The 25823-nt window shown below is 46.0% G+C and overlaps 2 pseudogenes; one reads left to right on the forward strand and one right to left on the reverse strand.

Annotated features, from left to right (window-relative positions):
* Positions 1 to 25823, forward strand: part of LOC148006397 (polyubiquitin-B-like) — a 674037-nt pseudogene that overhangs the window by 219338 nt on the left and 428876 nt on the right.
* LOC147995353 (18S ribosomal RNA) lies at positions 8165 to 9090 on the reverse strand (annotated as a pseudogene; the record flags this gene model as incomplete).

Raw genomic sequence — 25823 nt, forward strand, 5'->3', positions numbered from 1 at the left:
CATGTGATAAAGTATCAAATTCTCTATACTATTTCAAGAGATGTATCTCTCTTATTACTTTTCTATTTAAAGAGTCTAAACTGTCCTTATATCAAACTATGCTGTTTATATAACAGGCAAACCCAGAAATATGAACTGTGCTTCACAAGGTAAGTATGCAAAATACGGTTTTATAGAATTGCTTGTAATGCATCTACTCCTATTTTTATTTTCTGGTCTATTCAGGTGTGTTTTTTTTTAAAGATTTATTTATTTATTATATATAAGTACACTGTAGCTGTCTTCCGATACACCAGAAGAGGGCATCAGATCTCTTTACCGATGGTTGTGAGCCACCATGTGGTTGCTGGGAATTGAACTCATGACCTCTGGAAGAGCGGTCGGACGCTCTTAACCGCTGAGCCATCTCTCCAGCCCTCAGGTGTGTTTTATAATATCCACCTGCAGAGTTATCTATGGAAAATTACAAACAAAAGCAAAAACAGAAAACAATTAAGATCTGTTATCAAATCTTAAGCAAACATTCACCACTCTAGGACTGGGAAATTGCTCAGTGGGTAGACACATATGGACCTGGGTGTGAATATTCAGCATGTATACATAATGCCAGGCATAGGGGATAGCTACACATAACTATTACCTCTGAATCCTGAGGGCTCACTGACTAGTTCTCCAATCCCACCCTAAATTTCTAGTTCAACAAGAGAACTTACGTCAAGAACAGTGAACAGCACTAAGGAAGATGCTTGAAATCCTTCTCAGAACTCCAAAAACACATGCACAGATAGGTAAAGCCACACAGTTACAGGCATGCACCACACACTCACATCCACCAACATTCTTATAACACACAATACCACAGATACATAGAAAATGGTTAAGGGACTGCAGGGTAATTCTTAATTTGCTGTTGTCACCCAGCATGTATCTTAGATACTGATAATAACCAAGAAAAGATTAAGCTGGAAGAGAGTTTTTCCATAGTTTTAACTTTATTTTTCCTTTATTTTAATTCAATTAAAATGCTTTCATAATTTTACACAAAATACTATATCCAGACTTATGGAATTATAGAATCACCCAGGACAAAAACTTTTGAGCATGTCTGAGAGAGAGAGAGACATCAGACTGGAAGAGTTCTAGTGCAAAGGCCCTCCAGCCAGAAGCTGGAACCCAGATGCCCTTCAACAGAGGAATGGATACAGAAAATGTGGCATATTTGCACAATGAAGTACTACTCAGCTTTTAAAAACAATGACTTCATGAAATTCCTAGGCAAATGGATGGAACTAGGAAATATCATCCTGCGTGAATTAACCCAGTTCGTAGATAATAGTCCAAAGCTTGGAATACCCAAGATACAATTCATAGACCATATGATGCTCAAGAAGGATGAAGAACAAAATGTGGACACTTCAGTCCTTCCTAGAAGGGGGAACAAAATACTCAAGAGGGAGGGGAATATAGGGACACAGTGGAGCAGAGACTTAAGGAAAGGCCATCTAGATGCTGCCCCATCTGGGGATCTATCACATATGCAGCCACCAAACCTAGTTAGTATTGCTGATGCCAAGAAGTCCTTACTGATGGGAGCTGGATGTGGATGTCTCCTGAGAGACTCTGCCAGAACCTCACTGATATAGACAAGCACGCTTGAAGCTAAACATCGGACTCCATGGGTCTCCAATGAAGGAGTGAAGGAAGAGCTGAAAGGGTTTTCAAACCCATAGAAAGAACAACAATATCAACCAGCTAGACTAATCAGTGCTCCTAGGGATTAAACTACTAACCAAATAGTACTCATGTAAAAGCCTAACGCTTCAGTTGCATATGGAGCAGAGGATGACATTGTCTGGCATCAATAGGAGGAGAAGCCCTTGGTCCTGTAAATGCTCCTTTCTCCAGTGTAGGGGAATGGCATGCTATTGAGGTGCGAATGGGTGAATGGGAGGAAAAACATCCTCATGGAAGCAGGGTGTGGGGTGTGGGAGAGTGGGTAACTGGGCAAGGGAATAACATTTGCAATGTAAATATATAAAATATCAAGTTAAAAATGTTACTACTGCCCTTAATAACCCCATATATTTTTAAAATCCATTTGTCAAAATTCTTACTAAGTCTGTTTTGTTTTCACACATGGAATATAATGGATTAACACCATATCTGGGAATATCTTCTCAATATTAGATATAACATCTGAATATGTGATTATTTATATCCATTTTTTGTTCAAGAAGAATCCGATGCCAAAGAAAATTTCCTCTTTTTGATTAGCATGGAAATTATATTCAAAATAAGCTAATTAAATAAAGGATACCTGAGTGTATACACATTCATATACATATTCATATATAGGAATATGTGTGTATATATGTATACATGATGTAGGCCTCCTTCACAGGGCATCTAGGCCTTAACAGTTCCCTCAGGCCTTCATGTTTTACCTAGACCTTTAACAGCCTGCAGCTTTGCCCTCTGAGCAACCAGTCTACAGAGGAATTCATAGAGAAACCCTGCCTGAAAAACTAGGGGAGGGAGACGAACAGATTAACAGATTGATCTCTCTCTCTCTCTCTCTCTCTCTCTCTCTCTCTCTCTCTCCCTCTCTCTCTCTCTCTCTCTCTCTCTGTGTGTGTGTGTGTGTGTGTGTATGTGTGTGTGTGTGTGTGTGTGTGTGTGTGTTCAACTGAGGAGGCACTGTCAAATAAATGTTTGCCCATCCTCTGTAAGCCAGTCCACCCCAATACTGCCTTTCCTTTTCCTTAGTTTGTTTGGTTTATTCCAAGTTAATTGTATCTGTTTCTTTAATTTCCTCTTCATTTCTTTAGTTGAGTCAGGGGTCTTTGCACATAAGCCCTGGAAATCAGTACCTGGATCAGGTCTGCAGCCTGCTCACAGGGTTCTACACACCTCCACCTCCCAAGTGATGCAATAAAAGACATGCAGCACCACACCTGGTTTCTTTTCACTGTACATTTACTATAGTTCCAATGTTCATTCAGGTCTGAGAGAGGAGGGAGGGAAGGAGGAAAGAGAGACAGAGAGTAACAGAGAAACAGTGACAGAGAGGGAGAATTGTAGGTTATTGTTCCATCTCTTCAATCACTGTTGTTCGCCATCTTGGCAATCATGCCCCGCAACCCTTCCTTGGGTAAGATCAAGCATAATGGCGGCAACCATATAATTCCTGCTTAGTAGCACTGAACACTCCAGTCATCACTACCTGTGGAGAATTGTAAGGGGGCTCCTCTGATCTAGAGAATAGTACCCTTGAATGGAATGAGAAGCACAACAAGCATTATTTGTTTTGAAACATAAGACGTGGAAAGAACTATATGTGTGGATTTACAGACAGAAAGACAGAGAGACAGAGAGACAGGATGGACAGACAGAGAGACAGGACGGACAGGACAGAACAGGACAGGACAGGAGAAAAAAACAAGAACACAAACAAAAACTCAAAATGGAAATCCAGTTCCAAATAGTCTCTGTCTGCACTGTCGCTCTAGTGTTGGTGGTCCAGCTTATAAAAGCTTATACATGAGTGGGTGCGTGAAATGCTGCTGGGTGTTCGGTTCAGGTCCAAGATTATTGTGGGTAACTAGACAACAAAGAAAGCAGTTAGACTGACTTCTACAGTGTTTGGTTTCTGAGTGTGTTATCACACAGAAGAACCTAACAGAATATGTAATGAATTCCAGCAGTAACAGCAGAAACAACCAATGAGAAAGTGTCCTTATAATATTAGTAACTGCAACAAAATGGCAGACTAGCCTGGTAACAGTTCCCTAGCCATTAAGTAATCTGACATAGGCCTTCTTCACATTGCATCTAGATAGGCCTTCCTATCTTCCTCTCCAGTGCTGAGACCAAAGTGAGATCAAAGTCATGCATCACCATGGGTGCCTTCCTTTTCATTTTTTCTTTCATCCTAGGAAGTGTGTGTGTGTGTGTGTGTGTGTGTGTGTGTGTGTGTGTGTGTGCAAGAGAGAGAGAGAGAGAGAGCGCGCTTTAGAGAGAGAGCTTTAAAATCAGCACTCAAGACTTTTTTCTTCCTATCCCTATCCCAATCCCCCCAAACCAGCAGTAAAGCCACCAGGACTAGAGACAGAGGAAGATGAAATCTCTAGTATGAAAAACTAGAGGAGGGAGATAAACAGATCTCTTTCTCTCTCTCTCTCTCTCTCTCTCTCTCTCTCTCTCTCTCTCTCTCTCCCTCTCCCTCTTTCTCTCTGTCTCTCTCTCTCTCTCTTTCTCTCTCTCTCTTTCTCTCTTCCTCATAATTTGTTAAAGTGTTCCCTTTGTGCTGTGTGGATTCTACTTTATTTAGCAAGTTTCACATCATACTAGCTCCAAAGCGGAGTCAACAGTCTCTTGGCGTGCAGGCAGTTGTTGCCTGCTTTAAATAATTTTTGGTGTGTTTGTTTGTTTGTTTGTTTGTTTGTTTGTTTGTTTGCTTCAAAACCCAGGGCCTGCCTTCGTTCAACAGATCCAAACCCAGTTCTCCAAGGGGAAAATGGAGTCAAGTCTGAAGTCATCGGCATTTAAGTCATCTGCCATTGACAGTCATAGGAGATGGGAATATCGTGCTTTCTCCAATGGAGATTCACCTGGGTATGCATCAACCACATATAAGGACAGGCCTGGGGTACAACTCGGTGGTGGATGGGGAGGAAGGATCTGGAAAGAGCTTTGCAATGGGAAACTATGATCAGAATGTTGCACAGAAAACAAAATTTGTACTTTAAAAAACAAAAAAACAAAACAAAACAAAACAAAAAGAAAAAGCTCCCGATATCTATCCAAAAAGGAAAGGAAAAAAAAACAACAGCAGAACTTTATTAACTGCAAATGTTCCATCTCCCTGTATCCAACCACTCCACTCCCAGATAGGTAGATGATAGTTTGCACTTCTGTCCCAGTTGGGCTATCAAGGTTAAGAAAAGGGGAACCACCTCTGTGGTTATGTGATACACACACGAAATAAAATAAAAGGAGTGGATAGACGTGCCTGGCATTTTAAGATGCTCAATTTCTTTGCCAGCTTCATTTTGTTTCATTCTTTTAAAGGTTTATTTATTTATTTTCATTTATATGAGTACACTAAAACCCTTTTCATATACACACAGCAGTAGAGTACATGGGATATCCCTTTGCAGAGGGTCGTGAGCCACTATACGGTTTCTGTGGCATGGAACTCAGGACCTCTGGAAGAGCAGAGTGGTGAGTGCTCTGAACCTCGGAGCCATCTCTCCAGCCCTTCTCAAGCTTTATTTAACTAAATATTAAACATGAATCAGAAACGCCAAATCCTGTAAATATGGTCCAGATTCAGTCTTACTTAGAAATCCAGAGCTGTCAGGGCGAGGCTGGGAGTGAGCAAAGGGAGTCTTCCTCTTGAGGGTGTGCTATCAATTCCATGACCATTTCCAAACAGCTCGGTGTGAGTCTAACTAAGGTTTTCTTCAGTCATTTGCCATGAGCCAGAGCACTGAAAGGACAGCAAGGGATCAGACATTCACACTGAAATCGTCACTCACTGATTTCAGGCAAAAAACTTGCCCCCCCCCCCTAAAGAGGCACCGCCTGGCTCAGCGCTGAAGCAAAGTGTGCTAGGGCAGCAGCAGTATTTCCCGGACAGTACTTCAGGGACATGCACATTCTCCAGCCCCACCCCACCCCACCCGCTCTCAGCTAGCTCCTGTCCACCCCTACCCCTTCCCCCACATACAGGGAGGAGGCCTTGTGTGTGTGGAGGGGGGAGATGGGAGTATCTCTTGAGAGAGGGTTCGGGTCTCCCAAACAAATAAATAACTAGAATCTTCATTTATTTACTTTATTTCATCGAGCATACCGTGGCAGAGGGAAAAGGAACAGGGAAACTAGGCCAACTGGTAGAGCTCCTTTCATTTTGTTTCAAAAAGGAAAAGCCAAAGAAACAACACTCCCTGGTTTTCGTGAAAGGAACATAATGGGAAAAGTTGAAACATCGGCTTGCCACTTAATACTTTGGCTTTTAATAAAAGGGCCAACAGATCTACCTCCTATTTGGTAAAAAAGAGAATAAAAAACCACAACAACGTTCTTTCAGCCAACTTCCCTTTAAACCTCTGTTAAACAGGAAGACTTTTTTTTAAAACATCATTTTAAATATTTAAATATGTATTTGTGTGTGTGTGTGTGTGTGTGTGTGTGTCTCTGTCTGTCTGTCTGTCTGTCTGTCTGTCAGTGTCTTCTGTATGGAGAGGATGTGCTGTAACACTCGGGACGGGGTGGTCTGGAGCCCATGGGTGATGCCGCACCGTCCCCCCAGTCACCTTCCCCATAGGGCCTTCCCAGCGGTCCCATAGCTGGTTTCCGGGCAACGCCATGGTGGAAGGGCGGCTGGCTGCGGTCAGTCACTGAACGGGGGGGGGGGGGGGGGGGGGGTGGTCAGCCACCAACCCCACCCCTGGCCACACCTGCGCCACCACGCCCGCCGCCTGAGCGCCCGCCAAACCCCCTGTTGGTAGGAAGGGGGACAGCGACAGCAGGACACTTGGAGGGGGGAGAAAAACGCACGGGTGGAGGGGTCGGGAGGAACGGGGAGTGGGAAAGATCCGCCGGGATCAACCGCACAGCCACACATGTGCCTCTGGGTTGAATCCTCTGGGCGGACTGCGCTGACCACACCTGTTTACCTCTTAACAGTTTCACGCCCTCTTTTAACTCTCTCTTCAAAGTTCTTCTCAACTTTTCCTTACTGTACTTGTTGGCTATCGGTCTCCTGCCGGTATTTAGCCTTAAATGGAGTTTACCACCCGCTTTGGGCTGCATTCCCAAGCAACCCAACTTCGCGAAGATCCGGGCCCGGCGCTCCTGGGCCCGCTACCGGCCTCACACCGTCCAAGGGCTGGGCCTCGATCAGAAGGACTTGGGCCCTCCACGAGCGGCGCCGGGGAGTGGGTCTTCCGTATGCCACATTTCACCTGCCACGGCAGGCAGCGGAGATTCGGCGATGGGCTCTTCCCTGCTGACTAATATGCTTAAATTCAGTGGGTGGCCATGTCTGATCTGAGGTCGCGGTCGAGAGGGGAAGGAGGAAAGGAGGGCGCGCGCGGTCACGGGCGGACTGACGAAGAGGAGAGCGAGAGGGCGCCGGGGTCCCAGGCTGGGGCCTGCGACCTCTCTACACCGGCCAGCTCCCACATCCCGGGGACAAGTAGCGTCAGCGCACGGACGCCAAAGCGTCACGCCAGCTGGCGCCCGAGCGGACAGCCCCCACAAGAGGGAGGGGGGAGGAGAGGTACCTGAGACCGGCCCCGGCGGGTGCGGTATCCCCCCACCCCTAGTCCAACCCTTGCAGGTTGCTCTCTCTGCGCGCACTGGCGGTAACGTGGCGGCGGCGGATGCACGGAACCAGTGGGCGGGGCCCGCCTCCCACCAGGCCAGAGGCCTGATGACCAACCCGGGCAACACGGTCCCTCTCGCGCCCAGGCACCCGACCGGCCCACGCCAATGTGTCCCCACAGTGGGGAGAGCAGGCGAGGACCGGAGCGGGAGCAGCGAAGCAAGCAGGAATGAGCCACGAGAAGGGTGGCCGGCCCACGGCGCCGGTGGATGGGGAGATCGAGGCCCACGCAGACCCACCGGGCGTGGACGAGCGCCGGACGCCGCCCACGTCTGAACTTCGGGAGACAAGCAGAGTCCCAGGCGCGCGACGCCCCCCACCCCAGGTGCACACGAGATGAGATCACGGAGCCGGTCCAGAAAGAGGCAGAATGACCTCGGTATGCCCAGGGCATGGCTGGCCAGTGGGCAAGGGAGGCGCCAGCCACAGAGGCAGCAGTGGTGGAGGCGGAGGCGGGCGCATGGAGGCAAGGACATAGGCAGACGAGTGAGCGAGCGAGCGAGCGAGCGAGCGAGCGAGCGAGCGAGCGAGCGAGCGAGCGAGAGAGAGAGAGAGAGAGAGAGAGAGAATGGAGGAGGTCCCTCGACCGACCAGACCTGACACCCTCCCCGCACCGCTCTGTAACGACCCCCGCCTTTCCCGAAATGCTCACTTGGCCGGCCGGCCGTGGCACACGCCACGAATGCGACCAGGACCCGGGGACGCGCCTCCCGGTGAGAGAAGGGACTCACACAGGCCCGAGAAAGGACCAGACACCCCCTCGGCCTTCTCCTTTAATGATCCTTCCACCGGTTCACCTACAGAAACCTTGTTATGACTTTACTTCCTCTAGATAGTCAAGTTCGACCTTCTTCTCAGCCCTCCGACAGGGCCATGGGCCGATCAGGCCTCACTAAACCATCCAATCTCAAGCCTCACTAAACCATCCAATCGGTAGTAGCGAAGGGTGGTGTGTACAAACGGCAGGGACTTAATCAACACAAGCTTATGACTGGCACTTACTGGGAATTCCTCGTTCATGGGGAATAATTGCAATCCCCGATCTCCATCACGAATGAGGTTCAATGGGTTACCCGCGCCTGCCTTTGTAGGGTAGGCACACGCTGAGTCAGTCAGTGTGGCGCTCGTGCAGCCCCGGACATCTAAGGACATCACAGACCTGTTATTGCTCAATCTTGGGTGGCTGAACGCCACTTGTCCCTCTAAGAAGTTGGGGGACGCCGACCGCTCAGGGCGTCGCGTAACTAGTTAGCATGCCAGAGTCTAGTTCGTTATCAGAATTAACCAGACATATCGCTGCACCATATGGCCATGCACCACCACCCACGGAATCGAGAAAGAGCTATCAATCTGTCAATCCTGTCTGTGTCCGGGCCGGGTGAAGTTTCCCGTGTTGAGTCAAATTAAGCTGCAGGCTCCACTCCTGGTGGTGCCCTTCCATCAATTCCGTTAAGTTTCAGCTTTGCCACCATACTCCCCCCAGAACACAAAGACTATGGTTTCCCAGAAGATGCTTGACTATCATGGGAATAACATCGCTGCATCGCCAGTGGGCATCTGTTTAGTTATGTACCCCCATTTGTTTTTCTTTTTCTTTCTCTATTTCTCTTTCTTTTTCTTTCATTGGGGGAGGGGATGTTTTTAATTCACATTTTAAATATTATCCCCTTTCCTGATTTGCCCTCTAGAAACCGGCTATTATTTCCCCTCATGCCTCCTGTTCTGAGGGCAGTTCCTCACTCACCCACTCACTCCTTCCAACCTGCCCATTCTGACAGTTCCCTACACTGGGGCATCAAGCCTTGACAGGACCAAGGGCATTTGCTCCCATTGGTGCCTGAAAAGGATATCCTCTGCTTCATATGTAGATGGAGCCATAGGCTCATCCTTGTGTATTCTTGGGATGGTTGTTTAGTCCATGGAAGATCGAGGGAAGGGGGTTGGTTGGTTGATATTGTTCTTCTTATCGGGTGGCAAACCCCTTCAACTACTTCAGTTCTTTCTCTAACTCCTCTTTTTGGAACCTTGTTCTCAGCTCAATGGTTGACTGCAAGCATTCTCCCTTCTTCCCTCCCTCTCTTCTTCCCTCCCTCCTCACACCGCTCTTTTTTGTTTGTATGTTTGTGTGTTTGTGTGTCTCTGTGTATGTGTGTCTCTCTGTCTGTCTGTGTGTCTGTTTGTATGTCTTTCTAAGTGAATGTCACTTTTCTTTTCTTAGATAAAGTGATGAGATAAGAGTCTTACCCAAGCTATGCAAATCCGTCCTTTAGGCTGAGGCCAGAGTATTTTTTCCCTCTGTTCTACTATTTATAGACCTAATAGTAGGAGCTTCTAGCCTCCATGTAATCCAACCTTCCAAGTTGACTGATTCAATATGGTTTCTCTTGGCATCTTCATGAGTTGTTCTACTTGGACTCACATTAACTTGGACAATGTGTTACAATCTCCTGGATCCTTCTAATTCTCCAGCTTTTTCTGTTCTCCCCAGTGAATAGTTTGTTCTCTCAGAACCTGAATCTGTAAAATCATGTCCAGAAAACTTCCGTAAACACATGCCACACACCACAACTTCTCTTTCTTGCTCTACTTCTCTCTGTCTTTCTTTTGTCTATTTTTGTCTCTCTTTCTCTACTCTTGTGTATTCTCTTATTCCTAAGCTGTTCTCATGTGAACTGGGCATATTTTATCTGTGATACATTCTGTCACTTTTTTCTTTGAATTACTACTTTATCTGGCCCTCAATTATATGACACTTTCAAACATGGCTACTTCTTTATATAAACTAACCTTACAATGTACAATCATTTTGCTAATATTTATCTAACTTGTTCTTACCTGGACCTATTGGTTGTAAAGAATTAACCTTTCAGGATGCCTATATTTATAGCAGAATCTTTCTGACCTTTCATATATGATGTCCTGTGTCTCAAAGACGAGGGTATTAGAATAAAATTATTCTACACATTTTCTAGAACGTTGAAAGATTCAACTTAAGTCTTATTTTATGATCCCATTAGCAGCCATCAGTCCAAAACACAAAATCACTAAAACAAATCCGAGTTGCATCAGGTAGGGTGGGAAGATATCCCAGTGATTAAGCAGGCAGGAAATGTTAGAGAGACATGGGAAGAAGATTATTTATTGGTCAATATTTATGGCTTGCTCAGCCTGTGTTTTTATAAAAGCTAGAACAATAAACCCAGGAGTGGGACAACCTACAGTGAGTTGGGCCCTCCAACAAAATTATCGATCAAGAAAGTGCCCACAGGCTTTTTCATTGGACAATCTTATGAAGAGTTTTTTCTCAGTTAAGATTTCTTCTTCCAAGTTATCTCTAGTTTTATATCACGTTGATAAAAAACCTTCCTATATAGTTTGTAGGTGAGAGTTTGTGGGTGTATATCTCTAAGCTTGTGTATTGAAGTGATATCATTAAAAATTTTACAGAAGAATGGCTAATAATAACCTGTGTGTGTGTGTTTCTTTAATCCCGCAGGCTTTCGCCCGATTCTCGGTACCGTGTCGGTGCGGGCATTGGGCACCGACAGTGTATGTCAGTGAAATTTTGTGTGTATATGTGTTTCTGCATGCCCACAGATATTGTATGTATCATAATAAAGTATTAAAGAGGACAATGACTTAATCTAAAGAGATGCTTTATATTATAGCACACACCAGCAAGAAAACATTCCTTTTTTGGCATGGGGTAGCAATTGGGCTTGCAACAATAAATTATGAAATATGCTAGGAAGAGTGAAATAGCTCAGTAGGTAAAGATATTTGTTGCCAAGGCAGTTAACCTTGGTTTGGTCCTTGGGACATACGCAATGGAAGGAGGAAATGAATGCCATAAATTGTACTCCGTCATCCACATGTGTGCAAATACTCAACTAAAAGAATCAGAAAATTAGAATTCTATAAATATAGGACTTAAAATATATGCATAAATTAAAGTAAGGAAATAGATTGACATGAGATATGGTAAGAATTCTGTAAAGCTGATACATAACCAGACTTAGAGAAAGTATCCCTATACATATGTGTGTTCCGTTTCTCCCATTTCTGAAGCAAGAAAAAAATTACATACATGGAACTTCTGCCTAGTATTACAGAGCAACAGAACATAATAGTGAGAATTAGAAGAAGAATACATATATAGTTCATATGAAGGCAACTTGGTCTTGCAGAGATAAGCTAAACAACTCCTGGATACTATAAGTTCAGACTCATGAACATGTATTACTCAGATTGATGAATCAAAAAACTTAAATATGGGGCATGTAGATTCCAGAGACTTTTCCACAGTGGAATTGTGTAACCAGGGTGACCAGACAATAGCACTTGTATTTGTATCACTTAGATTTATAGGGACCTTTCCTTGCATGGTGGAGGAATAGTCATCTACACTGAAATGCATTATATGTAACTAGAGAAATAAAACAAAATGTTCTCCTTTATAACCAAATCAAGAATACTACTAGGAGATTCCAAGTTTCTTAGTCACATCGTGAAATAGAATCAAGTGACCTTGTTCCAATATGATATTCTTCATTCTTTCTGAGATATGAGGTAGAGGATGAAAGAAAATACCCCAACAACCTGGGTTTAGGGTAATATATTAGTTTAAAATGTCAAGTGTATGAGTCCAAGGGGATCTGACATCCATCAGGAGTCATGGAATACTTCCATTGGACTCTCCAGAGTGGTTGCCTGTGTAGGATTTAGTTGCTGAATCAGCACTCATTTTTCAAATGTAGAAGACATCAAAATATAGACAAGAGGGATCATCCTCATATTCATTTACAAAGCACCCCCACAAGTTTTCTATTGTCTTACTTGGAAAGGATAAATTTAAAAGAGTAAAACAATATTATTATACTCAAGGAAAAAGCTTGTGTCAAAGAAACAAAACAACAATTAAAGGCAAAAGTCTATGTTTTTCAATAGAGTGACTACAAGGAAAAGAAGTACACTTTAAGCAGCAATTGTTATCTTCTTCAAATTTATGGAGCATGGATGTTATAAAATGAATGGTAAGATAGAATAACAATGTAGGGTGGGAAGCTAATTGAGAGAGGAGAAGAAATTAAAATCAAAACAGCTCAGACCATCAAAGAAGCCTGTGATAAAACCAAATCTGCAGCAACACAATTGTAAGCAATACCCATCATGGAAAAGTAAAAGACAATTCAAAAGGCACACTAATGTATATGATGGACACTTGTGTCAACTTGGATTTAGATGCCTCTAAATCTGGAGAGGTTTGTCTCCTATTGAGAAGGCAAATGTTCCCTTTCAGAAATTTGAAGTAGATTGAATAATTTTACCCTCTTTGTCCTAGTTAAAAAAAAATAAGGCCAGAAAATAATTTAAATTGTAAACGTGTGTATGTGGGGGGGTCTGTCTTTATTAAATTATGTGTGAGTATTTGCATGTATAGGGTTGCCTGTGGAGGCTAGAAAAGGAAGTATTGGGTCCCTGAAACTGAAATTACCAGTGACTATGAGTCATCTTGTTCCTTGAATCTAACATGGGTCTTCTTCAAAAGTAGTACATGTTCTTAACTTCTCCGTCATCTCTCCAGTCTCCTGTAAAAATAAGTTTAAAAAAATGATTTCTGTTGCCTAAAGACAAGGAGGCTGAATGAATATAATGATTCTGAGGTTATTTTTAAAGATGAAATTCATTATGATAGACAGTGGGCATAATATATCTAAAACTAAAAAAAGATAAAGTGCAAACAATAAGGAACAGTGTGCTGTATGAGAGATGTTGCAGGGTAAAAAATGACATGAAACTTTTTTTTTTTTTGGTTCTTTTTTTCGGAGCTGGGGACCGAACCCAGGGCCTTGTGCTTCCTAGGTAAGCGCTCTACCACTGAGCTAAATCCCCAGCCCCGACATGAAACTTTCTAAAGAGGCTTGAGTCTGCTTATAAGGTCACAGTACTTTGTGTGTACATGTTTGTGTGGGGGTACATGTGTCTGCAGGTGCATGTCCACAGCTGTGAATAAGGAGGTCAAAGGTCAATACTGGGTATACTCAGTCACTCTCTACTGTATTGATTTTGTGACATGGTCTCAAGCTGACCATGGAATTACCAATATAGCTAAACTGGGGCTCTGTCAAGCCACAGGGTTTCTTTCTTCTCCATTTCACAGGCACCAGGATGATTAGCTTGGAACACAGTCCCATGACTTTTTACATGTTCTCTGGAGACTGCACTCAGATCCTCATGCATGTACCAGAAATAATTTAGCAGAGGTGCTACCTCTTTCTGGCAGTAGCCATGTAGCTGCTGCAAGGAATAGCATATGAGTGCTTCAGTGACAGGATTCTACTATGGCAAGTTCATTTAAACCACTTCTCAGTTGACAAGGGAAATTTGGTGGCCTTTCTATTTAGTACCAAGTTTGCATGCCCTACAAGCTCTCCATTCCTTCATTGTACTGCATATAGTCATTATCAAAATTGTATCAGTTCATCAGTCATGGACAAGGCCATCTGGAGTCACACAGGCTAAGTCACTGTGGATGATTCTACATTTTTCTCAAAACTCTTTCAAGGGATAAAATGTTCTTCACCTCTTTTTGTATCTATCAATCCTCCAGATGTTACCATAAATCCCGGGAATTTGAGACTTATAATCATATCTTTAGAGAAGTACTCAGTCACACTGAGCAAGCCTGTGTCAATTGTGGAGAGAGGTAGGTCCTGCTTACATAACTGCTTTTAAGAAGCTATATCTGATCAGTAGAGACATGGAAAATGCACAGATTATGTTGGATTGATAGAGACTTGAAAATGGCTCTTAGAATGATTACATCTTACAAAGATCTATATATTAGAAAGATGTCTAGAAGATCTGCTTTGTAAATTGAACTTGTCTGTCTGCAATTAAAAGGGAATTATGAAATATTTGAATTACCCTAGATGCATAGAACACATAAAACTCAAGACGATTGATCAAAATGTGAATGCTTCACTTCTTCTTTAAAAGGGGGAACAAGAATACCCTTGGCAGGGAATAGAGAGGCAAAGATTAAAACAGAGACAGAAGGAACACCCATTCAGAGCCTGTCCCACATGTGGCCCATACATATAAAGCTACCCAATTAGACAAGATGGATGAAGCAAAGAAGTGCAGGCCGACAGTAGCCGGATGTAGATCTCTCCTGAGAGACACAGCCAGAATACAGCAAATACAGAGGCGAATGCCAGCAGCAAACCACTGAACTGAGAATAAGACCCCTGGTGAAGGAATCAGAGAAAGAACTAGAAGAGCTTAAAGGGGCTAGAGACCCCTTATGAACAACAATGCCAAGCAACTAGAGCTTCCAGGGACTAAGCCACTACCTAAAGACTATACATGGACTGACCCTGGACTCTGACCTCATAGGTAGCAATGAATATCCTAGTAAGATCACCAGTGGAAGGGGAAGCCCTTGGTCCTGCTACGACTGAACCCCCTGTGAACGTGATTGTTGGGAGGAGGGCGGTAAAGGGGGGAGAAGGGGGAAGGAACACCCATAAAGAAGGGGAGGGGGAGGGATTAGGGGGATGTTTGCCCGGAAACCGGGAAAGGGAATAACATTCGAAATGTAAATAAGAAATACTCAAGTTAATAAAAAAAAAAGGGGGGGATTATGATAGGAGATAATGACTAGAGATAGTTTACCAACAAATGTTTAATTCGGCCTCTCACCATGCAAAACTATGTAACCATGTTTGCTACCAGACCAGTAGGTCTTCCTGTTTACAGGACAAGCCTGGCCAGACATCTCTTTTGTCTTGCTGAAATTGTGCTTTTTAATGCAAAATAAGTTTAGGTGGTGACTGATCCAAGGAATGGGAGAAGGAGGAAGGGGAACTATTGGGGGATTTGTGTAAAGACAGAGCTTTTGAAATGTGGATATTATGATTTCTTTTAATAATGTAACAATGATATCACTGCTTGGGTAAGCACAATTGTCATTGTATAAATATAGAAGGCTCAAGTTATTTTGAAAGACCCACCCCATGAGTCTTAACTCAGAGCTGCAACAGGCTTGAACGAGCCCAGGCATGCCCAGATACCTAGGGCCGAGTCACCGATAAAACTAACAGACCATAAAAGGAAAGGAATACAGAACAGACTAGGAGTACCGGATCTGGCAGGAAGGGATAAGCCCCTAGCCCCCGACATTCAGGACGTCCCAGCCTGCACGTACTCTTTTGCCATGTTACAACCTCATTCGAATATGATGCAAACCTGCCAATGTGTGTAGCTATACCTTATTACCTCATCATGTGAAATAACCAATCATATGTGAACATGTCTATATGCCTAGTTTAAATCCACCAATCCCCGTAACTATGCATCTGCTTCTGTACGCCTGCTTCTGCTTCCCCAAATCCTATAAAAGCCCCATGCTGGAGCTGTTGGGCGCGCAAGTCCTCTGAAGAGACTGTGTGCCCGCAGGTACCTGTGTTTTCCAATAAACCCTCTTGCTGATTGCATCCGAGTGGCCTCAGCTCGGTCATTGGGCGCTTGGGGTATCCTCCTGAGGGAAAGGTCCTCTCCGGAGGTCTTTCATTTTGGGGGCTCGCCTGGGACCTGGAGATCCTCCGCCCAGAGATCACCGACCACCCACCTGGAGGTAAGCCGGCCGGCATCTGTCGTGTCTTGCCCTGTCTTGTCTTGTCTTGTCCTGTGCGCGTGTTCAGTTCGTCTCAGTTTTGGACTCAGATCTGGGTTTTGGTCGGAGGAGAAGGCCCAGGGCCTTCAGTGTCTCAGGGTTCAGGACCCTCAGCGCCTCCGTTTGGGCGGGTCAGAGAAGGAGCTGACGAGCTCGGACTTCTCCCCCCCGCAGCCCTGGAAGACATTCCAAGGGTTTCTGGAGCCCGGTTCTTTGGGGCTCAGCCCGTATCGGAGGGATACGTGGTTTTGGTTGGAGGAGAGGGTCCAGGACCCTCGGCACCTCCATCTGATTCTTTGTTTTGGGTTTTACGTCGAAGCCGCGCAGCGCGTCTGTCTGTTATTTGTCTGATCGTTGGATTTGTCTGTCTAATTTGTGCCCTAATTTTCTTTGAGGTACCATGGGACAATCGCTAAAAACCCCCTTGAGTCTCACTCTAGACCATTGGAGGGACGTCCGAGACCGAGCACGTGATCAGTCGGTCGAGATCAAGAAAGGAAAATGGCAGACCCTCTGCACGTCCGAGTAGCCCACTTATGATGTGGGATGGCCGGTGAACGGCACTTTTAGCAAGACCACTATTTTGCAGGTTAAGGACCTGATTTTCCGCCAGAAGCCGTACGGACACCCTGACCAGGTGCCCTACATTGTCACCTGGGAGAGCTTGGCATTTAGCCCTCCTCCTTGGGCAGAACCCTTTGTGGACCCGAATTGGCTTCCTGTTTCCCCTAAACCTGTTTCCCCGAGCCCACCTGACCCTTTGGTTGCTTCTTCCTCTCTCTATCCTGCTCTAACTAAGGAAGAGTCTCCCAAAGTCCCTCCCCTAAAACCTGTCCTCCCAGAGGACCCAAATTCCCCCCTTATAGATCTCCTGTTGGAAGAACCTCCTCCGTACCCTGTACCTACAGCCCCGCCCAGAGAAGAGGAAGTGGAGCCACCTGCTAGACGGAGACACGAGGCAGCCCCTTCCCCTGTGGCTGGAAGACTGCGGGGACGACGCGAGGTGGCACCAGACTCCACCTCCCAGGCCTTTCCGCTTAGACAAGGGGCTGGCAGCCAGACGCAATACTGGCCGTTCTCAGCGGCCGACATATATAACTGGAAACAACACAACCCCCCCTTTTCTAAGGATCCGATGGCTCTCACCGACCTGATAGAATCTGTCTTGCTTACCCATCAGCCTACTTGGGATGATATACAGCAACTTTTACAGGCCCTCCTGACCTCTGAGGACAAGAAGAGAGTGCTCTTGGAGTCCAGGAAACATGTTTTGGGGGACAATGGACGCCCCACCTTGCTCCCGGAAGAGATCAATGACGAATTCCCACTTACGAGACCTGATTGGGATTTCACCACGGCTGAAGGTAGGAGACACCTACGACTTTATCACCAGTTGCTCCTACTGGGTCTCCGAGGGGCGGCACGATGCCCCACCAATTTGGCTCAGGTGAAACAAGTGGTACAAGAGGCTGCCGAGACTCCCTCAGCCTTCCTAGAGAGACTTAAGGAAGCTTATCGCATGTATACCCCTTATGATCCAGATGATCCAGGACAAATGACAAATGTCTCCATGTCCTTCATCTGGCAGGCAGTACCAGATATCAGGGCCAAGCTACAGAGACTAGAAAATTTACAATGGTATACATTGAAGGATTTACTTAAGGAGGCAGAAAGAATTTATAACAAGAGAGAGACACAAGAAGAAAAGGAAGATAGAGTACGTAGAGAAAAGGATGAGAGAGACCGAAAAAGAAGCAGAGAGTTGAGTCGAATCTTGGCCGCCGTAGTTCAGGGTTAAGAGAAAAGGGGAGAGAGGGTGGGAGTTCAAAAGGGGCCAAAGCTAGATAAGGATCAATGTGCTTATTGCAAAGAAAGAGGACACTGGGCCAGAGATCGCCCTAAGAAACCCAGCGGGCTCCGAAGACCCCACCCACAGACTTCCCTCCTGGCCCTAGATGAAGATTAGGGAGGTCAGGGCCAGGAGCCCCCCCCCAGCCCAGGATAACTCTTGAAGTTGGGGGGCAGTCAGTCACCTTTCTGGTGGACACAGGAGCCCAGCACTCAGTCCTCACCCAGGCCCCTGGACAACTCAGCGACCAGACGGCCTGGGTACAAGGAGCCACTGGCAGCAAGAGATACCGTTGGACTACAGATCGACGGGTTCAGCTGGCTACTGGTAAGGTGACCCATTCTTTCTTACATGTTCCGGACTGCCCATACCCTCTGCTGGGCCGTGACTTGCTTACCAAATTAAAAGCTCAGATCCATTTTGAAGAAGGAGGGACCCGAGTAACCGGGCTCCGCGGTACTCCTCTTCAGATTTTAACCCTTCAGTTAGAAGATGAATATAGATTATATGAACCAGAACAGGACAAGCCAAAATCTCTAGAAATAGACTCTTGGGTCACAAAATTCCCGCTGGCCTGGGCGGAGACTGGCGGGATGGGGTTGGCGCTCCAACAGCCTCCCCTAATTATCCAGTTAAAGTCCACCGCGACTCCTGTCTCCATTAAACAGTACCCCATGTCATGGGAAGCCTATCAGGGCATAAAGCCACATATCAGGAGGCTCTTAGACCAAGGCATCCTAGTCCCTTGCCGGTCACCCTGGAATATGCCTCTGCTACCTGTTAAGAAGCCCGGCACTGGAGACTATAGGCCAGTACAAGATTTGAGAGAGGTCAACAAAAGAGTAGAAGATATTCATCCAACTGTCCCAAACCCTTATAACCTACTCAGCACCCTGCCTCCCACCCATACTTGGTATACGGTCTTAGATCTGAAGGATGCTATCTTCTGCCTCCGGCTGAGCCCAGAAAGCCAGCCCTTATTTGCTTTTGAGTGGAAAGACTCTGAAATGGGGCTTTCGGGACAGTTGACTTGGACAAGGTTACCACAGGGTTTCAAAAACAGCCCAATGCTCTTTGATGAGGCCTTACACCGGGACTTGGCTGACTTTCGAGTCCAGCACCCCACTCTTATACTACTTCAGTTTGTTGATGACCTTCTTCTAGGGGCCACTTCTGAGACAGCATGCCACCAGGGAACAGAATCCCTCTTGCAGACTTTGGGGCGATTGGGCTATCGAGCTTCTGCCAGAAAGGCTCAAATTTGCCAGACCCAGGTTACTTATTTAGGCTATCAACTAAGGAACGGACAGCGATGGCTGACTCCAGCTAGGAAACAGACCGTGGCCAACATCCCAGCCCCAAGAAATGGCCAACAGCTACGGGAATTCCTAGGAACAGCGGGATTCTGCCGCCTCTGGATTCCTGGGTTTGCCGAGATGGCAGCCCCCTTTTACCCTCTCACTAAACAGGGGGTGCTCTTCCAGTGGGGGGGCAGAACAACAGGAGGCATTTGATAACATTAAACGGGCCTTGCTGTCCTCCTCTGCCTTGGGTCTCCCAGACATCACCAAGCCCTTTGAACTATTTGTGGATGAGAAGCAAGGGTATGCTAAGGGGGTCCTAACACAAAGACTGGGACCCTGGAATCACCCGGTAGCCTACCTGTCTAAGAAATTAGACCCTGTGGCCTCCGGTTGGCCACCATGCCTGAGAATGGTGGCAGCCATTGCTGTCCTAACTAAAGATGCTGGGAAGTTGACCTTGGGTCAGCCACTCACCATCTTGGCACCCCATGCAGTGGAGGCTTTGATAAAACAGCCCCCTGGCCGCTGGCTCTCTAATTCCCGCATGACCCACTACCAAGCCTTGCTACTGGATGCGGAATGGGTCCAGTTTGGGCCCGTGGTCGCTCTCAACCCAGCCACTCTGCTTCCTTTGACAGAGGAGGCAGAACAGCACGACTGTCTGCAGATCCTTGCAGAAGTACATGGAATCAGACCAGACCTATCGGACCGACCTCTCCAGGATGCTGACCATACGTGGTACACCGATGGTAGCAGCTACTTGGTGAACGGGGAACGGAAAGCTGGAGCCGCGGTCACTACGGAGGACAAAGTGATCTGGGCAAGCGCCTTGCCTGTTGGTACCTCCGCACAGAGGGCTGAACTCATTGCCTTAACCCAGGCACTCAAAATGGCAGAAGATAAGAGGCTGAATGTATATACAGACAGACACTACGCCTTTGCTACGGCACACATCCATGGAGAGATCTACCAGAGAAGAGGGCTGCTCACATCTGAGGGTAAGGACATTAAGAACAAGACTGAAATTCGGGCCCTCCTGGCAGCTCTGTTCCTACCAAAAAGACTGAGGATTATACATTGCCCAGGGCATCAGAAGGGACACAGCCCCGAGGCACGGGGAAATCGGCTAGCTGACGTCTCAGCACCTGAGGCCGCCATGGGCACCCAAGTTCTGTTCTTAAAAGACCAAGATCAACCCACGTCTCCACAGCCGGATCAGACCGGTTGGCTCTACACCACGGAGGACACAAAGCTCCTACAGAAAATGGGGTCCGTTTGGTACCCACAGCTAAAACGGTGGGTCTACACAGGGAAAACAGTTATGCCTACGAAGATGACCTTTGAATTAATCTCCTACCTACATAAATTTACACACCTGGGACTCAAGAAGATGAAGACCCTCTTAAGACGAGAAGAGATTGACACCTACCTCCTGGGACGAGATCAGGCCTTTCGGGAGGTGACTGAAAGCTGCAGGGCCTGTGCTCAGGTAAACCCAGGAAAAGCTAAAATTGGACAAGGAGTCCGTCCCGGAGGACATCGGCCTGGTACCCACTGGGAAATTGACTTGACTAAAATCAAGCCTGGTATGTACGGACACAAATACCTCTTAGTGTTCATAGATACCTTCTCCGGATGGGTAGAGGCTTTCCCCACGAAACATGAAACGGCCAAGGTGGTGACCAAGAAGCTCCTCGAAGAAGTCTTCCCCAGGTATGGAATGCCCCAAATATTGGGGTCAGATAATGGGCCCGCTTTCGTCTCCCAGGTAAGTCAGTTGGTGGCCAAGTTATTGGGGATTGATTGGAAGTTACATTGTGCTTATAGACCCCAAAGTTCAGGACAGGTAGAGCGCATGAATAGAACAATTAAGGAGACTTTATCTAAATTAACGCTTGCAACTGGCTCAAAGGATTGGGTGTCCCTACTACCCCTAGTCCTATACCGGGCCCGGAAAACACCAGGCTCCCATGGCCTGACTCCCTTTGAAATAGTATACGGGACCCCACCCCCATTTATCAATTTCTTTGATTCAAATATCGCTGAATTCACTAATAGCCCTTCCTTGGCAGCACATCTTCAGGCCCTACAAATCGTGCAGAGAGACATCTGGAAACTTCTAGCCACGGCCTACCAAGACAGGCTTGCACAACCGACGGTGCCGCACCCATTCCAGATCGGAGACACCGTGTGGGTGCGCAGACATCAGACCAAGAATCTCGAGCCTCGGTGGAAAGGACCCTATACAGTTCTCCTGACTACCCCGACAGCCTTGAAGGTAGATGGAATTGCAGCTTGGATCCATGTGTCTCACACCAAGGCAGCCCGATCTGAGGAAACAGCAGATCACAACATCGGGCCCCAGACATGGAAGGCTCAACGCACTCAAAAACCCCTAAAGCTAAGATTTTCACATTGTTGCTCTTAACTGTCTTATGGACTAGGGGTGGGGTGAGTCTGGGGGCTAGCCCCCACCAGGTATATAATATGTCCTGGATAATAACTAGTTTAGAGACGGGCTGGTCTCAAGTCCTAGATAATGGTAAGCATGCTGAAGGAACCTGGTAGCCCCCTTTGACTTTCAACCTTTGTCAACTGGCTAAGGACTTGTGGGAGCATACTGAGCGGACTCCCCACAACTCATACCCACCCTGCAGACACTCTGATTGGTATACTTGTCCCGGAGGTAAGAGGACATGGGACTGCGGAGGTACTGAGACCTTCTACTGCGCTAAGTGGGGGTGTGAGACTTACACTCGAGGATGGTGGGGGACCAAGAAGGGGGACTTAGTGGCCTTCTCCCCTGAGACTCCAGGCGAATCTCGAATTACAATAGAATTCACGGATCAAGGTAAAAACACAGACTGGAAGGTGGGGCGTAGGTGGGGGATACGGTTGTATATCCCTGGCCAAACTAACCCAGGACTCCTGTTCTCCCTCCAACTGGTGAGAGAACGGGTCAGACAAGAGATTGGTCCAAACCCAGTCCTCATGGATCAAAAGCCCCCTTCCCAACCAGCACCGGCACTGCCCCCGGTCGGACCCCCACTATGGCTAAACACCACTCAGAACTCCGGGGATATCTTGACAACTCCCTCCCCGACTAGGGACCCTTCCACACCGGCCCCTTGGCTGCTAGAAACGGGAGACCGGCTAATCAACTTAGTGACCGGGGCATACTTGGCACTCAATTATTCAGAACCTGACAAGACCCAAGAATGCTGGCTGTGCCTGGTCTCTAGCCCGCCCTATTATGAGGGTGTGGCAGTCATGGGGAATTATACTAATCAGACCACGGCCCCGGCCAACTGCACAACCCTACCTAGCCATAGGCTGACGTTGCCGGAAGTCTAAGGACAGGGACTCTGTATAGGGACCATACCCCCCACTCACCAGGTCCTCTGCGCTATCACCAAGAGGATCCCCAAAGGAAGTTACTACCTAGCAGCTCCTACAGGCACCTATTGGGCCTGTAACACTGGATTGACACCTTGTATCTCCACCGCAATCCTCCGCAGATCCTCAGACTAATGTGTACTGGTAGAAATTTGGCCTAAGGTCACCTACCATGGGCCCAAGTACATATACTCACATTTTGAGGGGCTGACTCGATTCAGGCGAGAACCAATCACCATGACCCTAGCTCTACTCTTAGGAGGAATCACCTTAGGATGAATGGCTGCAGGTATAGGGACGGGGACCACCTCCCTCATGGAGACGGGTCACTTTCGTCAGCTACAAGTGGCCATGAATGCAGATCTAAAAGCTATCGAGGAATCCGTGAGTGCATTAGAAAAGTCCTTAACATCTTTGTCTGAAGTAGTCTTACAAAATAGGAGAGGGCTAGACATGCTGTTCCTTCGCGAAGGAGGGCTATGTGCTGCTCTAAAAGAAGAATGTTGTTTCTATGCAGACCATACAGAATTAGTGAGAGATAACATGGCTAAGCTCCGAGAACGCTTGGCCCAGAGACAGAAGCTGTTTGATTCTCAACAAGGCTGGTTCGAAGGGTGGTTTAACCGATCCACTTGGTTTGCTACCCTGGTGTCCACCTTGATGGGACCCTTAATCATCCTCCTCCTAATCCTCCTCTTTGGCCCCTGCATTCTAAACAGATTGATGCAGTTCATAAAGAACAGACTCTCAGTCATTCAGACGCTTGTTCTCACCCAACAATACCAGAGGGTAAGACAACAGGAAGAGATTCCTTATAATTCGATTTGAGTAAAGGATTTTACTCAAGTCTAAAAGAAAATGGGGGGAAATGAAAGACCCACCCCATGAGTCTTAACTCAGAGCTGCAACAGGCTTGAACGAGCCCAGGCATGCCCAGATACCTAGGGCCGAGTCACCGATAAAACTAACAGACCATAAAAGGAAAGGAATACAGAACAGACTAGGAGTACCGGATCTGGCAGGAAGGGATAAACCCCTAGCCCCCGACATTCAGGACGTCCCAGCCCGCATGTACTCTTTTGCCATGTTACAACCTCATTCAAATATGATGCAAACCTGCCAATGTGTGTAGCTATACCTTATTACCTCATCATGTGAAATAACCAATCATATGTGAACATGTCTATATGCCTCGTTTAAATCCACCAATCCCCGTAACTATGCATCTGCTTCTGTACGCCTGCTTCTGCTTCCCCAAATCCTATAAAAGCCCCATGCTGGAGCTGTTGGGCACACAAGTCCTCTGAAGAGACTGTGTGCCCGCAGGTACCTGTGTTTTCCAATAAACCCTCTTGCTGATTGCATCCGAGTGGCCTCAGCTCGGTCATTGGGCGCTTGGGGTCTCCTCCTGAGGGAAAAGTCCTCTCCGGAGGTCTTTCAATTTGTGGCCACTTGCCTGAAAATCAAAAGGTGGTCAGTGTCTTCACTTTTGTTAACTCCCCTTCTCCATTTCAGGACCTAAACATTATAGCTAGAACTGGCATTGGCATCTTCTTGGTTCCTAAATTTTAATTTTTTAAAAATTTTTATTAGATATATTTCTTTACTTACATTTCAAACAATATTCCCCTTCCCAATTTCCTGTATATAAGCCCCCATTCCCTCCCATCGCCCTCCCCATACAGGTATTCCCCCAATATATCCACTTTATCCCCCCCCATATTCCCCTGTACTGGGGGTCCAACCTTGGCAAGACCAGGGGCTTCCCCTTCCCCTGGTGCCCCAACAAGTCTATACTCTGCTATGTATGCGGTTGGAGCCCTGGATTATTCCATGTATAGTCTTTCGGTACTGGTTTAGGCCCTGGAAGCTCTGTTTGATTGGCATTGTTGTTTTGATGGGGTTGCATGCTCCTTCAACTGTTTCAATATTTCGTCTAATTCCCTCCAAGGGTCTTGTTCTCAGATCAGTGGTTTCCTGCTAGCGTTGACTTCTGTATTGGACATGCTCTGGATGTGTCTCTCAGGAGAGATCTATATCCGGCTCCTTTCAAGATGCATTATAACTTCATCAATCTTATCTAGTATACATATATATACATATATACATATATTTGTATACATATATATACATATATACATATATGTACACATATATACATACACACACATACACACATATACACACATATACACACACATATATACATATATATGTATGTGTATGTATATATATATACATATATGTATGTGTATGTATATATATATATATATATGTATATATATATATATATGCCCTTTTAAGAAGGAGTGGGAGTATCTGAATTTTGGTCATCCTTCTTCTTGAGCATCCTGTGATCTGTGGATTGCATCTTGGGTAATTCGAGCTTTTTGGATAATATCCACTTATCAATGAGTGCATACCAAGTGTGTTTTCCTGTGATTTTGTAACCTCACTCAGGATGATATTTTCTAGTTCATTCCATTTGCCTATGAATTTCATGAAGTCATTGTTTTTGATAGCTGAGTAGTACTCCACTGTGTAGATGTACCACTTTTTTGAATCCATTCCTCTGTTGAAGGGCATATGAGTTCATTCCAGCTTCTGGCTATTATAAATAAGGCTTATATGAACATAGTGGAGCATGTGTCTTTGTTGTATGTTGGAGCATCTTTTGGGTATATGCCCAAGAGAGGTATAGCTGGGTTCTCAGGTAGTGCAATCTTCAATTTTCTGAGGAATCTCCAGACTGATTTCCAAAGTGGTTGTACCAGTTTGCAATCCCACCAACAATGGAAGAGTGTTCCTCTTTCTCCACATCCTCCCCAGCATCTGCTGTCAACTGAGTTTTTTATTTTAGCTTTTCTGAATGGTGTGAGGTAAAATTTCAGGGTTGTTTTGATTTGCATTTCCCTGATGACTAAGGATGTTGAACATTTCTTTAGCTTTTTTTTGTCCATTCGATAATCTTCAGCTGAGAATGATTTGTTTAGCTCTGTACCCCATTTTTAATAGGGTTATTTCACTCTCTGGAGTCTAACTTCATGAGTTCTTTGTATGTTTTAGATATTAGCCCTGTATCAGATGTAGGATTGGTAAAGATCTTTTCCCAATCTGTTGGTTGCCATTTCATCCTATTGACAGTGTCTTTTGCTTTACAAAAGCTTTGCAGCTTTATGATGTCCCATTTGTCGATTCTTGATATTA

The sequence above is a fragment of the Rattus norvegicus genome, chromosome 3 (genome assembly GCF_021556685.1).
Source record: "Rattus norvegicus strain SHRSP/BbbUtx chromosome 3, alternate assembly SHRSP_T2T, whole genome shotgun sequence".
NCBI lineage: Eukaryota > Metazoa > Chordata > Mammalia > Rodentia > Muridae > Rattus > Rattus norvegicus.